The sequence below is a fragment of the Parasteatoda tepidariorum genome, chromosome 2, assembly GCF_043381705.1.
Source record: "Parasteatoda tepidariorum isolate YZ-2023 chromosome 2, CAS_Ptep_4.0, whole genome shotgun sequence".
Taxonomy (NCBI): domain Eukaryota; kingdom Metazoa; phylum Arthropoda; class Arachnida; order Araneae; family Theridiidae; genus Parasteatoda; species Parasteatoda tepidariorum.
The window spans coordinates 8,429,587-8,442,814 of NC_092205.1; the positions used below are offsets into that span (position 1 = coordinate 8,429,587).

General features: G+C 27.3%; 1 long non-coding RNA gene across 1 annotated transcript; it reads left to right on the top strand.

The window, feature by feature from the left end:
* The first annotated feature begins 8,419 nt into the window (after nt 1–8,419).
* LOC139424940 (uncharacterized) lies at nt 8,420–12,812 on the top strand. The gene is made up of 2 exons (XR_011636082.1): nt 8,420–8,615; nt 10,671–12,812. It is a non-coding gene; the product is annotated as an uncharacterized lncRNA (long non-coding RNA).
* Nucleotides 12,813–13,228: the final 416 nt, after the last annotated feature.

The window sequence follows — 13,228 nt, forward strand, 5'->3', positions numbered from 1 at the left end:
AATATAAAATAACAATTATGTACAAATATTTTGTTCATTTCATTTTTCCATGTTATAAGAACATTCATTATTTGCAAAATCTTTACAATGAAAATAAAGGCGTCAATAGGAAAATGAAGATCTCTTTTATATTCTGCTTATTTAATTTATCTAAAACCTTGTTATATAATAACTTTTTAATTGTGGACCTTGAATTAGGAACGGAATATTGCTGCTTTTCTGTACAGAAAACTAGTTTTTCTCTGAATTAATGAGCCCATTATTTTTTTTCATTATGTTCCTCAGTTTCTATTTCGAGCATGAGAAGTCTTGCAGTCCAATACAAACAAGAATTATCTTTGGGAGTAGACAGCCAAATAAGAAGAGCATCTTTGAGGATGGAACAGTTCCATTGATGCTCCACAAAAAATACTGTCAGGAGAGACAGCAAGTGTGCCTGAAGGTAGTCGTGTTCAGTGAGCAATCGGAAGGATGCTCGTTGATTTTGAATTAGCTGTTTGATTTGAAATTTGGCATTTCTCAGGTTAGTGGGTGACACAGCGAGGTCCATGCTGGATGCCTCTTTTGCGAGATTATCTGTGTTTTCATTTCCCCATAAGCCACAATGCCTAAGGATCCATTGGAAAAAAATTTTCTTACCAGTAGAGTGTTGTTAATGGCAGTTTTACAATTGAATTCAATGGCTGTCAGCTGAGGTGGTTTGAGATGTAGGTGTACTGCAGCTTGACAATCAATGAAGAGGACAAAATTCTCCTCTGATCTCTCTAAGATCTTCTGAAGAGCCAGGTAAATTTCAAAAATTTCTCCATCGAAATTATCTGAGTTAAAACTTAAAGGCTCTTTGAGTTGAAAAGCCTAGAAAAAACACCAGCTTCGGTTCCTCTAGAAGTTTGCTCAGCTGAGCCATCTGTGTAAATGTGTACTCAATTGCTACTAGGGTATCTTTCATTGATCGTGGCAAGAGCAGCAGCTTTGGGTTCTGCTGGAAGAGAAACTCTCTTCTGTACTGGGAAGAAAAGGTAAGAAATAGGGGTTGCGTATTTCATAGTATACCAGGAAAAATAGAGGGTCTGTATAGTAAGTTTCTGTTTTTCGGAGTATCAAAGGAATAAAAAATTACTAAGGAAAGAAGAAATACCATTATAATAACAGGAAATTTTCCCATGTAAGTAATTTAACAGTCATAGAGTTAGAAATTATCACCTGACTATATTTTCACATCCAAATTTTGTTTTTCTTATAAGTAATAAATTAATTGCAGTTGTATTATCTATCGTTCCTCGGGGAGGGGATTCTTCCTATCTTTTTTTTCCAGTTTTCTTTGATATCTTTGTCATTTTTTACTCTTTTATGTATTTCTTTATTCTTTTAATCTGGTTGCTGACGTAGTTACTTACGCTTTTTAATTTCCCTACTCTATTGCGTTACACTCTTTTCTGTCACTTAGTTGCTCTATAAAGGTATTTATGTTAGTCAACTTTTTTCTACAAAATTGTTTAAAAGATGAAATTGTATTATTTTTGTATATAAAATTCCATTGAATTGTGCTATTTTTCAAGAATTACAACTTTGGAAAAGAATTCATAATGCTATTGTTCAAATTTTAAAAGTCAAGGATATGTCGGTAGCAATAATTTTGGTTGCAAAATGTTTGATAAATTTTGTTTAGAAAGAAGCTACTGGTTCATCATCATTTCTGTTAATAAATAAATTCAGAAAATAGTAAATTTAAAAGCAGTGTTCTATTTCTTCACACTTTAGCAGAGTTAAATAAGTTTTTGCAACTTATTTTTAAAAAAAATAAAAAAAAAGATTTTTTTTTTTAATTTTCAAATACTATGCTCACCTTCATAATGTGTAACTTAATGACATTGTAACATTTGTACATGTAACATTACATGTTACATTGACATGTAACATTTTGTTCATCTATTTAAACATTTTTAATGCTACTCTTTCTTTTCTTAATGTTTGAATTGAATTTGTCATTTAAACTCATAGCAAGTATTTAACTACCAAGAACATGTGCAAGTCCATTCAGGACCACAGTAAACACTATAATATTGCGCATACGATTCATTGTTTTATGAAAATTTTCTGTAATCCTAGTATCTGCATAAACGATCACTTAATCACTGTTTTAACTTTCAGCTGTTCCCAGGCAATTTAAAAAACATCGATGTACCATGTGCCATTATGCATCACACCTGAAGACGGACGTAACGAGGCATTTAAGAATTCACACTGGTGAAAAGCCCTTTCAGTGTAATATGTGTAACAAACGTTTTAGTTTAAAGTATAATTTGACGAAGCATATGATTATTCATCTTAACAAATATTTTTAATTATTTTAAGGATACAAAATGTTATTCATAATTTAAAAAACACCTTGATGTCTATTTTGGTGTTATTCTTTCAATTTAAAGACATCCCTAGCTTCTGGTGAACCTTTTTTTGACCTTTTGACTAGCAACAAAAATTTTAATTTAGCACATGTTGGTTGTTTAACTAATTAATTTCATCAAATTAATGTTAATTAATTTGATAATGGTAAATGTTAATCAAGCTTTAATTAAATAAATGTTTTTATACTTATGTCTAATATGATTAAAACATTTATTTCTTGTGATAAATATTAAATGTAATTTGTTTTTGTTCCAAATGTTCATAAATGTTATTATTTATTATGTACTTAAACTGATTTTTGTAAAAACATGACAAATAAGTGTAATTACTAAAATGTTTGAATAGTATCCAAATCTCTATTAAGTACCTGTTGATTTAGTCGAATAACTGTTATTAGCACATATCAGCAGTGTTTTCACTACAATGCAAGAATCTCGCATATTTTTTCTTTTCTCCAAATAAAAATTTATTAGTGCGAGAAGTTTGTGCACTCTATTAAACAATTTTAAAATGCATGAATCTCTCGAATTTTGGAAAAAAGTTTCTTTTTCTGCCATTTTGAAAAAGACATGAAGACAGCTACGACAAGAGTTGAGGAAAAAAATGAGTCCTTTATAATAAATTGTTTAAAGTTATCTCTAATTTTAGCTGCTAATGAATTACCAATCTCCCTCATCAACAATTTGTAAAAGTTGAAGTCTGTAAAATTTATACTGGGAGACCTAATAAGAAGTATGAACATGGAAATAGCTTCAACGAACTTCACTATTCTATAACAGAAATAATTGAAAAGCTTATACTGGCAGATGTAGAGGATAGGAAAGTGTGTGCACAATGCTACAAATTTAATTAGTGATTCCGAATAGTTCAGCATTTGTTGCAGGGTCATTTAGCATCCAAAACCGAATTAAAACAAAATATCATATAACAGATTGATGATTGCTGTTGAGCATTTGAGCAACCTAATGAGAATAGCTGATGAAAAAGTGGATATACAAAATTTTCCATATGATGATGCAGCAAAAATATTCCATGGTTTAGAAGTTAGAAGATGTTAAAAATGTATTGTAATTAGAGAAATATTTTTTTCCAAGTCTGTTAGTGTTTTTTTAATTTTTAGAAATCTCACCCTGGTTTTGAGAAAGGGTGAGAAATTCTCTCCCATTTTTTTCTGTAATGAAAACACTGCATCAGTATCATGCTTCAACAGTTAATCTCTTGATTTTACTTTTCTCAAAAAATATGCAGGTATAACATCCATTTAATTTCTGCAAATTGTATTGAAAATAGTCCTTTTGTATTTACATTGATAGAATAAAACTACATCTATTTTATCATTATTTTGTTACATTTTACATAAGCTCAGTCAATGGTTAGTCTCATCTAGCTATATTTAGAGCAAGTTCATCATTTGAAATTGAAGAGTGCAGTGCAGAAGCATATTAATTGACCTTTTATAGTATTTGTGAAAATCTATTTTAAATATTGCGAAATGGCAATGTTCTAGCAATATTCTTGTGGTGAAGCATTTTTTAAAAAAATATATTTTTCTTATTTTTTTTTTTATTTTTTATTCAATTAAGCAAAAACTGTCAGCATAATGGTTTATATGAAGAAAAGTAACAAGTTTTCTTATAGAAAAATCTTATTAATATAAGTTGGTCATTTGGTTATGTGATATTCAATTAAGTGACGACGACTGCAGTTATCATACTTCTAAAACAATTTGAACTATGTTTTCTGTTTACTAACTATCAGATAAACAAGTATATTCTAACAACATTATTTGTTTGGTGCTAGATTTACGTTTTTTTTTTTAACACAAGTTGCTGTACAAAAAGTTTTTTTACTAAATATATAAAGTGATTGTTAAATAAATCTTTTTTGCGAAGAAGTTGTATCTGTGTTTAAATTTAATCCTATATTCTGTGATTTCCATATTTTTTCCTAGAGTCAGAATTTTTTATAATTTTTTTTATGAAATTGTAATTTCTGTTTTATTCTACTATCTAACATGCTGATATTATGAGACACATTGCTCATAAATGTTCTATTTTCAATGAACTATATAATGTAAACAATAAACACAAAAGCAATTGATTAAAACACATCTGTTTCAGTGCTGTTATGAAATACCATGCCAAAACTTTAAAAAAAACTGCAAATTATGAAGCTTCATAACTTAAACATAGCATCTTTTGATTTTTATTGTCATTATTTTTTATTTACATTTTTAAATAAAGTAACGCAACAACAGCTGCAGTTTTTTTCTTCTTTGTATTGCTTTCATAATGATAACTACTTATAACATTGAAACAGCTATATAACTCTTTATCAAACTTTTTAGCATATTATGTTGTTTTTGCTAGCACTAATAACAATAGCACATTCTCTTCTCATTATTTTGCAGGAATGATTACTTATTTCTAAATATCTGCTGTTTAGATTATTTTTTAATACATTTAATTATAAATAATTAAATGTTCTGTTGCAATTTCTGTTTTAATTTTCAGCAGCTTCCAGAACATTTGGAACACATCGCTGCTCATTTTGCAATTACTCTTCTTATTCGAAGACTGATGTGACAAGGCATATCAGAAGTCACACTGGTGAAAAGCCATTTGCATGCAGCATTTGCAACAAACGTTTTAGCGTAAAATCTACTCTTACCAAGCATATGCTTATTCATTTTAAATAACATTCATTGGGATTTGTTTCAAGTTGTTCATTAGTGCTTATTACAAAAAAAAAATCATCAGTTTAATCAAACCTATTTGATTATGATTTATGTTACATATCTAGTATATGTTACCACAAATGACATATATGAATAATATGTGTGTTACATAAATGATATAAATAAATAACATATATATTTGTGATTCACAAGTAACGTGTGTATAATGAATGTTGTTAAAGGAAATCTATTCTCATTTAACATTTGACTATTCATTTTAAATAGCATTCATTGTGATAAGTTTAAATTGTTGCTCATTAATAATTCTTAGAGTAACAATTCTAAATGTTTCAGTTTTTTTGCTTATCAGTTGTGTTGTACAGTTAAATCTGAATTAAAAATTGACTTTTCCTTTTTTTTCTGTTTCCATATTAAATATGTCCAGCTCAAAGCGATAAAATTTAAACTAATATTTAAAAAAACTATTTTATTTCTTCTTGCTACTTCTTAGGTAGCTATATATTTATTTTCCCCCCAAAAAGCACACTAAAAGAGTTGTTGAAAAGAGATAAAGGAAAACATTCTTTGGAAAGATGAACATTGATGGAACTGAATAATAATAGTGTTTGAAAAGAACACTAGCAGGAAAATTTATTTTTCTTTAAATTATAGGTATTTCCTTTAAAATATCTAGTCAATTATATTCCTTGTTTTATTATTATTTTTTTTACTAAATTAGATTAATTTGTTTTTGATATATGAGGCTGGATTTTTAATATTGTTTTTATCATCTGCTCAATTATATTTATTTTTTTTTTTACATAAATCTATTTTATACTAAACATTTTTAAAAATCATTCAACCCATAACTAAACTTTTTTGTATGAAATTAGCAGTAATTAGCGTCCATTCATTATTACTATTTTTTTTATTTATTCAATCATATTTTAATTCTCGTTAATCTTAAAAACTTATTATCCGCAATAATCTATTTTCCACCCTTCCCTAAGTCCCAATTATTACAAACTTTGGACTTTCTATATGTTACTAAAGTAATATATATTAGTTACATGCATATGTTACTCAAATAATATTAATAAATAACATATATGTGTTTCACACAAGTAACATATAATTGAATTAAATAATGAATTAAAACGTTTTAGTAGAACTTTACTCTGGTGTAACATCTGATTATTCAGTTTTAATAATATTCATTGTGATTTGTTTCAAATTTTATGTGTTAATACTTTTTACAGTTCAGTTGAATTTTACTGTAGACTTTTATTTGTTGTGGTGTACAATTAAATCAAGATTAAAAATTTATATTGCCTCTTCTGTTTGTTTCCATATTAAATTATGTCCACTTTAAAATATAAAGTTAAAATGAAATTAACGAAAACATTTAATGCTTGTGTTTAATCTTCTTATTCTACGAACAATGTATAATTTTAGATTTTCAGTCTGCTCAGTAATGGTAAAAGTACAGCAATGTACAAGTTGCATCTACTCATTTATTCGAACAACAAAAATACTCAAGCACATGACATCACATACCGAAGAGAAATCCTTTCAATGAAATCTAGACATTTAAATAGAAAGAATAATTTAAGCCATCTTAGGATGACTTATTTATAGAATATATCCATATGTACCATTTACAATATTCCTAAATATTTATTATACAGTATACTCTAGATATTTCAAAAATTTTGCTATGTCGAAAAAATATTTTCCCCCGTGGCGTTATATATCCACCCAATGTTAATTTAAATACCTATGTCAATGATTTTCTTCTCAAAACCTTGTTATTTCGAACTTTTTAACAATAGAAAATTAATTTTTTTTTGGAAAAATCACAATGTAAATTTATTGTTAACCAATTCTGTTCTGTTTAATGCATAATTATTTTTGTCTTACTTTTTTTAGAAATAAAATAATCATTATTGTATTTAGATTTTTGGTCAACTTTTCTTACATCAATATTTATTAGTATTTATTTTTATATTTCATGGCTCTAGTTTTTAGATTAATATTTTAGAATATATTTTTCTACCTTTTAGAACATATTTAGTTCTGAACTTGTTATCTCGAAATTTTTTTAGCGTCCCTACAACTTTGAGATATCGAGAATATACTGTATATTCCATTATCATTTCTAATGGTACCTTTATTCTGATTTTTTTTCACATCATTCGTAGTATTTAAAATTAATTATTAGTTAACAAACAAATTTATTGAAGTGCTTTCTTTAGTTATTAAAAATAACTAAGAATAACTTATTTTCTTGAATTATTATTTTAGACTTATTTATTTTTTTAAATTATTTAGATCTGTTTATTTTCTTAAATTATTAGAGACTTATTTATTTTCATGATTTATTTAATTAAGATTCTTAGTATCTAATTACAAAACTGTCTATACAGTTGGCAGAAAAAAATCTAATTGTTTTTAAATTGTGAAATATTTCTGAAAAGTAGAACAAGTCATAAGAAATTTTTTCTTTTAATATGTTTGACAGTCCTTTACATAACGTTATTTTTTGATGATTGTAATAAAGTAAATGAAAACATTTAATACATGTGTTTAATATTCATACTGTGTAAATAATGCTTTGTTACATGTATAATTTTAATTTTTCAGTTTGCTCGGTGATGGTAAAAGTGCACAACTGTACATTTTGTGATTACTCATCTATTAGAGCCACAAATCTACTAAGGCACATGGCAAAACATACTGGAGAGAAGCGTTTTCAATGCAACAGCTGTTCTAGACGTTTTAATAGAAAGGATCATTTAAACCGTCATAAGATGACTCATTTACAGAACATTTCCTTATGAACTGAACAAACCGTACTAATTCTAGTTATTTATGTTATATCATTTTTAGTGGTACCTAAGATACTATTTTTAAATGTTTTCTTTATGCAGATTATTCATAGTGTTGAAAATTAATTAGCAAACAAATGTTTTGGACTGCTTTCTTTGGTTATTAGGAATTACTTGGAATAAATTATTTTCTTGAGTTGTTTTAAGACTTGTTTACTTTTATGAATTACTTAGATCTTGTTTGTTTCCATACATCATTTAAGATTTGCTTATTTTTATGATATATTTAAGATTATTAGTATCTAATTACAAACTGTATGTACAGTTCGCAGAAAAGAAATCAAATTGTTTTTTAATTGTGATCATTTTACTGTTCTTGGAGAGAAATATTTCCTTAAATTTGCAAAAGTCATAAGTGAAGTTTAATTTTTATTAAATATGCTTGACTGTCCTTTATATACCATAATTTTTTTGTAATTATATTAATAATTTATAATTAGGCTTTTTAGTTTGATTTATACTGGACTTGATTAGAACAAGTTCTTTGTTTTTTCATTACTTAAGTTTTAAATTATAGAAATTTTTTTACACAACTTGATGTGTTGCCCTCTGGAATCCAAGAAATCTCTGAGCAAATGCCCTTATTGCCCTACCCTATCGATGGCTTTGACGTGAAAAATTCTAAATAACTGTATATTTAAAAAGTAAAACAATAAAATAAACTGAAACGTTTTAGAAATCATACACTGGGATTCAATATTCACTCGATTTAAAGATTGCACATTGCATTTCGTATTCGTGCAATTTTCTTCAAGTCACACAAACAGCAATTCGCATTCACGCTATTTAAAAAGCACACATGACAATTCGTATACACGCTGTATAACCTCGTATTATGATTTTGCAATATTTTCTGACACTTTTACTAAGCATTATTGTGGAGGATTTTCCACAATTTTCGAAACTGGGAAAAATCACCTTGGTTATTCCAGTAATCTGTGCAGCAACTGAAAGTGGCCTCTCTTGCATGAGGAGAGTTAAAACTAGTGCAAGGAATAGACTTACAGATTTCATTAGTGAAGCCAAATTTAAAAGATGCTTCTGAGAGTTTATCTTTTTGCAAACAAAAAATTAAAAAAAAAGAAAGATAGGATTTGTATGTGTGATACATAATTGTGATTAATAAATAAATCTATTCTTATTTGCAAATATACAGAGTATATATACTTTTGCAATGAAGCCTGTTACAAATACTCCTGCAAAACGAACGCCTCTCATTGTGGAGATATTTTTCATTCCCCCTGAATCTTATATGAATAAACCATTATGTACCTTCACCCCAAAATGGACGCTCCTGTAACCAGATGCAGACAGTCATTTATGCCCCAAAAAATTTCTATCTCTACAAACTGGACAGCAATTTTTCTAAATTTGTAAAAAAAAACTATTTCTGCTTTAAATTGTAAGGAAAACAATTTGCAACTTTCCACCTTTTTTAAAGCATGTAGTTTGTTTTTTTTACCTTATCCGCAATTAAAAATAAAGCTATTTCACTACTGAAAAATCAATCATTCTCATTTCTTTATCTTTGCAAAGAAAGGTAAGAAAATGATACTGCTCATACATATTTCAGACAGGGGCATCTCTTCATCTGGACAGTACTGGCTGTGAGATCACGCAAGTTGATATGATGCCTTAATGCCCTCAATTTCCTTTCCCCGCAGAAAATTCATTTCTACATATTATAAATTTGTAGGCAATAATTAACCCAGCTGGGTTAAAATAGAACAGAAATCTGATCATTGAGGCGTTCATATAAATGAAACATTTATTTAGACATTTGACAGATGATCAATTGTGAGTATGACAACTCTATAGAACCTCATGTCTTATAGGTATGCATTGTTGCTTTATTTTTGTTCCGTGATTAGTGGGAAGTTTACTTTCAAGAAGGTGTTATCATGTTTCCTATCAAGTGATGGGGAGGTGTTAGAGGGTGTGTTAACCTAATAATAAAACTGGCGGAGGAAGTGACATAGGACTAAAAGCTCCAATTCAGTATCATACAACAAACTTGAATGTATGTTTAAATAGGAAAAACATACTCATTTTTCTGTAACTACATCTAGAATTATGCATACATAAATACATATCAAATGTTTTCAGATACTTTTTTTGCATTGAAAAAAGTATTTTTCAAAGTTTAAATGAATATTATTGCAAATAGTTATTCTAGATTATTTAATTTTTTCTATATCATTGCAGTTATTTTAAAAGCAATTCACAGCATTTAACTTCATTATTAGGGTACCCTTCCCGAACAATTTTTATCACTCCCAAGAGTGTCCGTTTCACCAAGATTTCACTGTATATATATTAATTAAGTAATATGCCTCTCCATTACAATTTCTGGAACTCTTTTTTTTTTTGGCAGCAAAACCTATAATTTTTACTTTAGTGTGTCCCTGGATTTCAGGTTGACAATAGTTCAGGCAAACACTGCCAGAGAAAAAATATATTTTGCCATTAGTTCTGAAACTTTACCTACCCTGAGATAAATAATTGAAAATTTGTAGACTTTTAAACTTATATATGATTTATTATCATAACTATTTGGTATATTAAATATGCATAGCTAGTCAAATTTGCCACTTCATTAACTGAATATTTAGCTATCTAAGATTGGTGCAATTCTTTTTTAACATTATTGAAATGCATAATATGTAGTTTTATTTTAACTTTTGTTTTTTGATTTACAGTTTCTAAGAAAAAGAAAATTCATGCATGCTATCTATGCTCGTACGCATCCTGTAGAAAAACAGATCTAACAAAGCATATAAGGACACACACTGGTGATAAACCCTTTCAATGTGACTTTTGTGATAAATGTTTCGGCGTCAAATCCAACATGACAAGACATATTCATAAGCATCATCCACACTTACTTATGTCAACAACAACTGGACAATTTCCAATTGTCAAAAAAGAGAAAAATTAGCATTGAAAAAAAATGGGGCTTCAAATCTCTTTTTAGAGTAAAAATTATTTTATAAAATTCTTTCCATTCTAATTTCCTTTAATGATTTTTTAAAAGAATATATGCATAAACAACCTGAAATGCATTCCAATATGGAGGATCTGTAAATTTAACTAACCAAAATTTTCTTATATTTTGTGTAAATTGGATGAATTAATTTTTGCATAAAAGTAGAAGGATATTTCTTTGCACTAGTAAATCAAGTATAGCCTGTATTGTAGATTGTAAAACCAAAAGTGGAAAACTGTGAATAAAACACAAATTAAGTCCAAAAGTGGACATATTATTGTTTCGGTTCTATAGACAAGAATAGAAACTATAGTATGTCCATTTCTGAACTTGATTTTTCACTTTAGTTTGTGTAGTACTAATTATCATTTAGATATTGTAAAACCTGTATTAAAGATTATTTATTTTAAACAATGTTTGAACTAACAATGCAATAGATTTATTGTTATTTTACCTATCAAACATAGTCATTTAATGGTAGTTTCACTAGTTCCAGATTGCGTTTTGTACTGGAATCAAAAATGTCTAAACCTTTTAAATAATAGCTTTTTTTAATGTTCAAAAATAAAATAATGAATGAGCATTAGGTTTTTCAATAAAATTGAAATATATCTTATTCTTGGGAAAATCATTAAGAGAAAACCTCTGTATAGTTTAAAAGAACGGTTTTTATGAAGTTGTAACAGTGTAAGTTAGGCACATGGATGCAACTTATTTGTTGTATATTTTTTTACAGCTTGAACATAATTTAAAAAAATTATTTCATGTTGTTATTTTTTTATGATTTATCTCCTGTTATTGCATTATTTTGTATCTAAGTGCATTTTCTTTTTCTATTGAGTTCACAATAATTTTTAATTTTGAGTTACATTTTGTTATTTTTTTTTTGGAAATTGATGTCATATATTGATTGTCATATTAATTTTATGCATATCATAATGTCATAAATACATTCAGCATAAAATCAGGTTATTTTTCCTTTTAGGTTTATTTTATTTTACACATTTATTCTCTGAATTGGTTTTATGTTTAAATTCAATAAATGGCCCCTTAAATTAAAATTATTCTAAAAAATGATCTTCTAGCACTATCCATTTCATATTATGATATATATTTCTCACCTTGCATGCCTCTGCACATGAGTTTCAACCTAATTTTTATGAATATCAAGTAAATATTTGAAGTTAACTTATTGTCTGTGCTTTGACTATTTAAGTGTATTATTATTTTACTAAAACCCTCTTGGGATCAGTGATCCCTGGGGTATTCTAATGAACTTGTTTTCTTTATTGTGTTTGTTTTCTTTCTGTTTTTGCATCAGACTTAGTTTGTAGCACTTTTTATTTTGTTATCTCAAGTATGTAATGTCTTGTGTGTTTTAGCTATGTACCTCTGCTTTTGGCTACTTAAATTTACATTCCATCAGTCAATGTTTCTATGACTAAAAATAACAATGTCATCTTATAAAATTTATTATTATGATACTTTATGCTGCCTAAATTAAATTTTTTAATTTATATGTAAAAGATTATTTTTAACATCCAAAGTTCATTATAAATTTTATTTATAGAGTATACTTTCGATGTCTGGAAAACCTTGTTATATCAATAAATTTATTTCCCCTTGGCCTTATACATCTACCTAATGTCCTAATCTGTCACTTAAATCTACAAATTTAAACACACTACTGATTGCAGTTAAATTCTTGAGAACTTTTCAAATGTTTAAAATTTGATATTTTATTATTAAGAATATTTAATACAATGTTTTCTTTCCTGTTAAATACAATGTTTTTTTACCTACAAATATGTGAAGATATATTTTTTCTTTATTAATAAAAAAAAAACGTTTGTTATTTTAATCTGCAATTATTGAAGTAGATATGTGTGTTTGTATATAGTTATAAGCTTCTTATTATTCTGAAATAGATAAAGTTGATTGCATTGTAGATACACAAGGGCAGGAAACCTAACCATTAATTAGAATACAAGTAATGAACACATTATTAGAATTCAAGATAATAAAAAATTATTCGGATGTAAGTATTTTAAATTGAAAAATAATTAGTTTTTTTTTTCAATTACTTGTAGCACACTGAAAAATCAATCAATCTTGGTAAGTATTTTCAAACTGTTACGAGTTTATGCAACTAAAATTAATAGTAATCAGATATTGTATATTAGAGTTTTTATTATTTATAATGAAGCTTCATGATGACTGTAACTCTTATTTAGATGCTAATTGGTCTGAAAGCAAACAAACACCAACCTA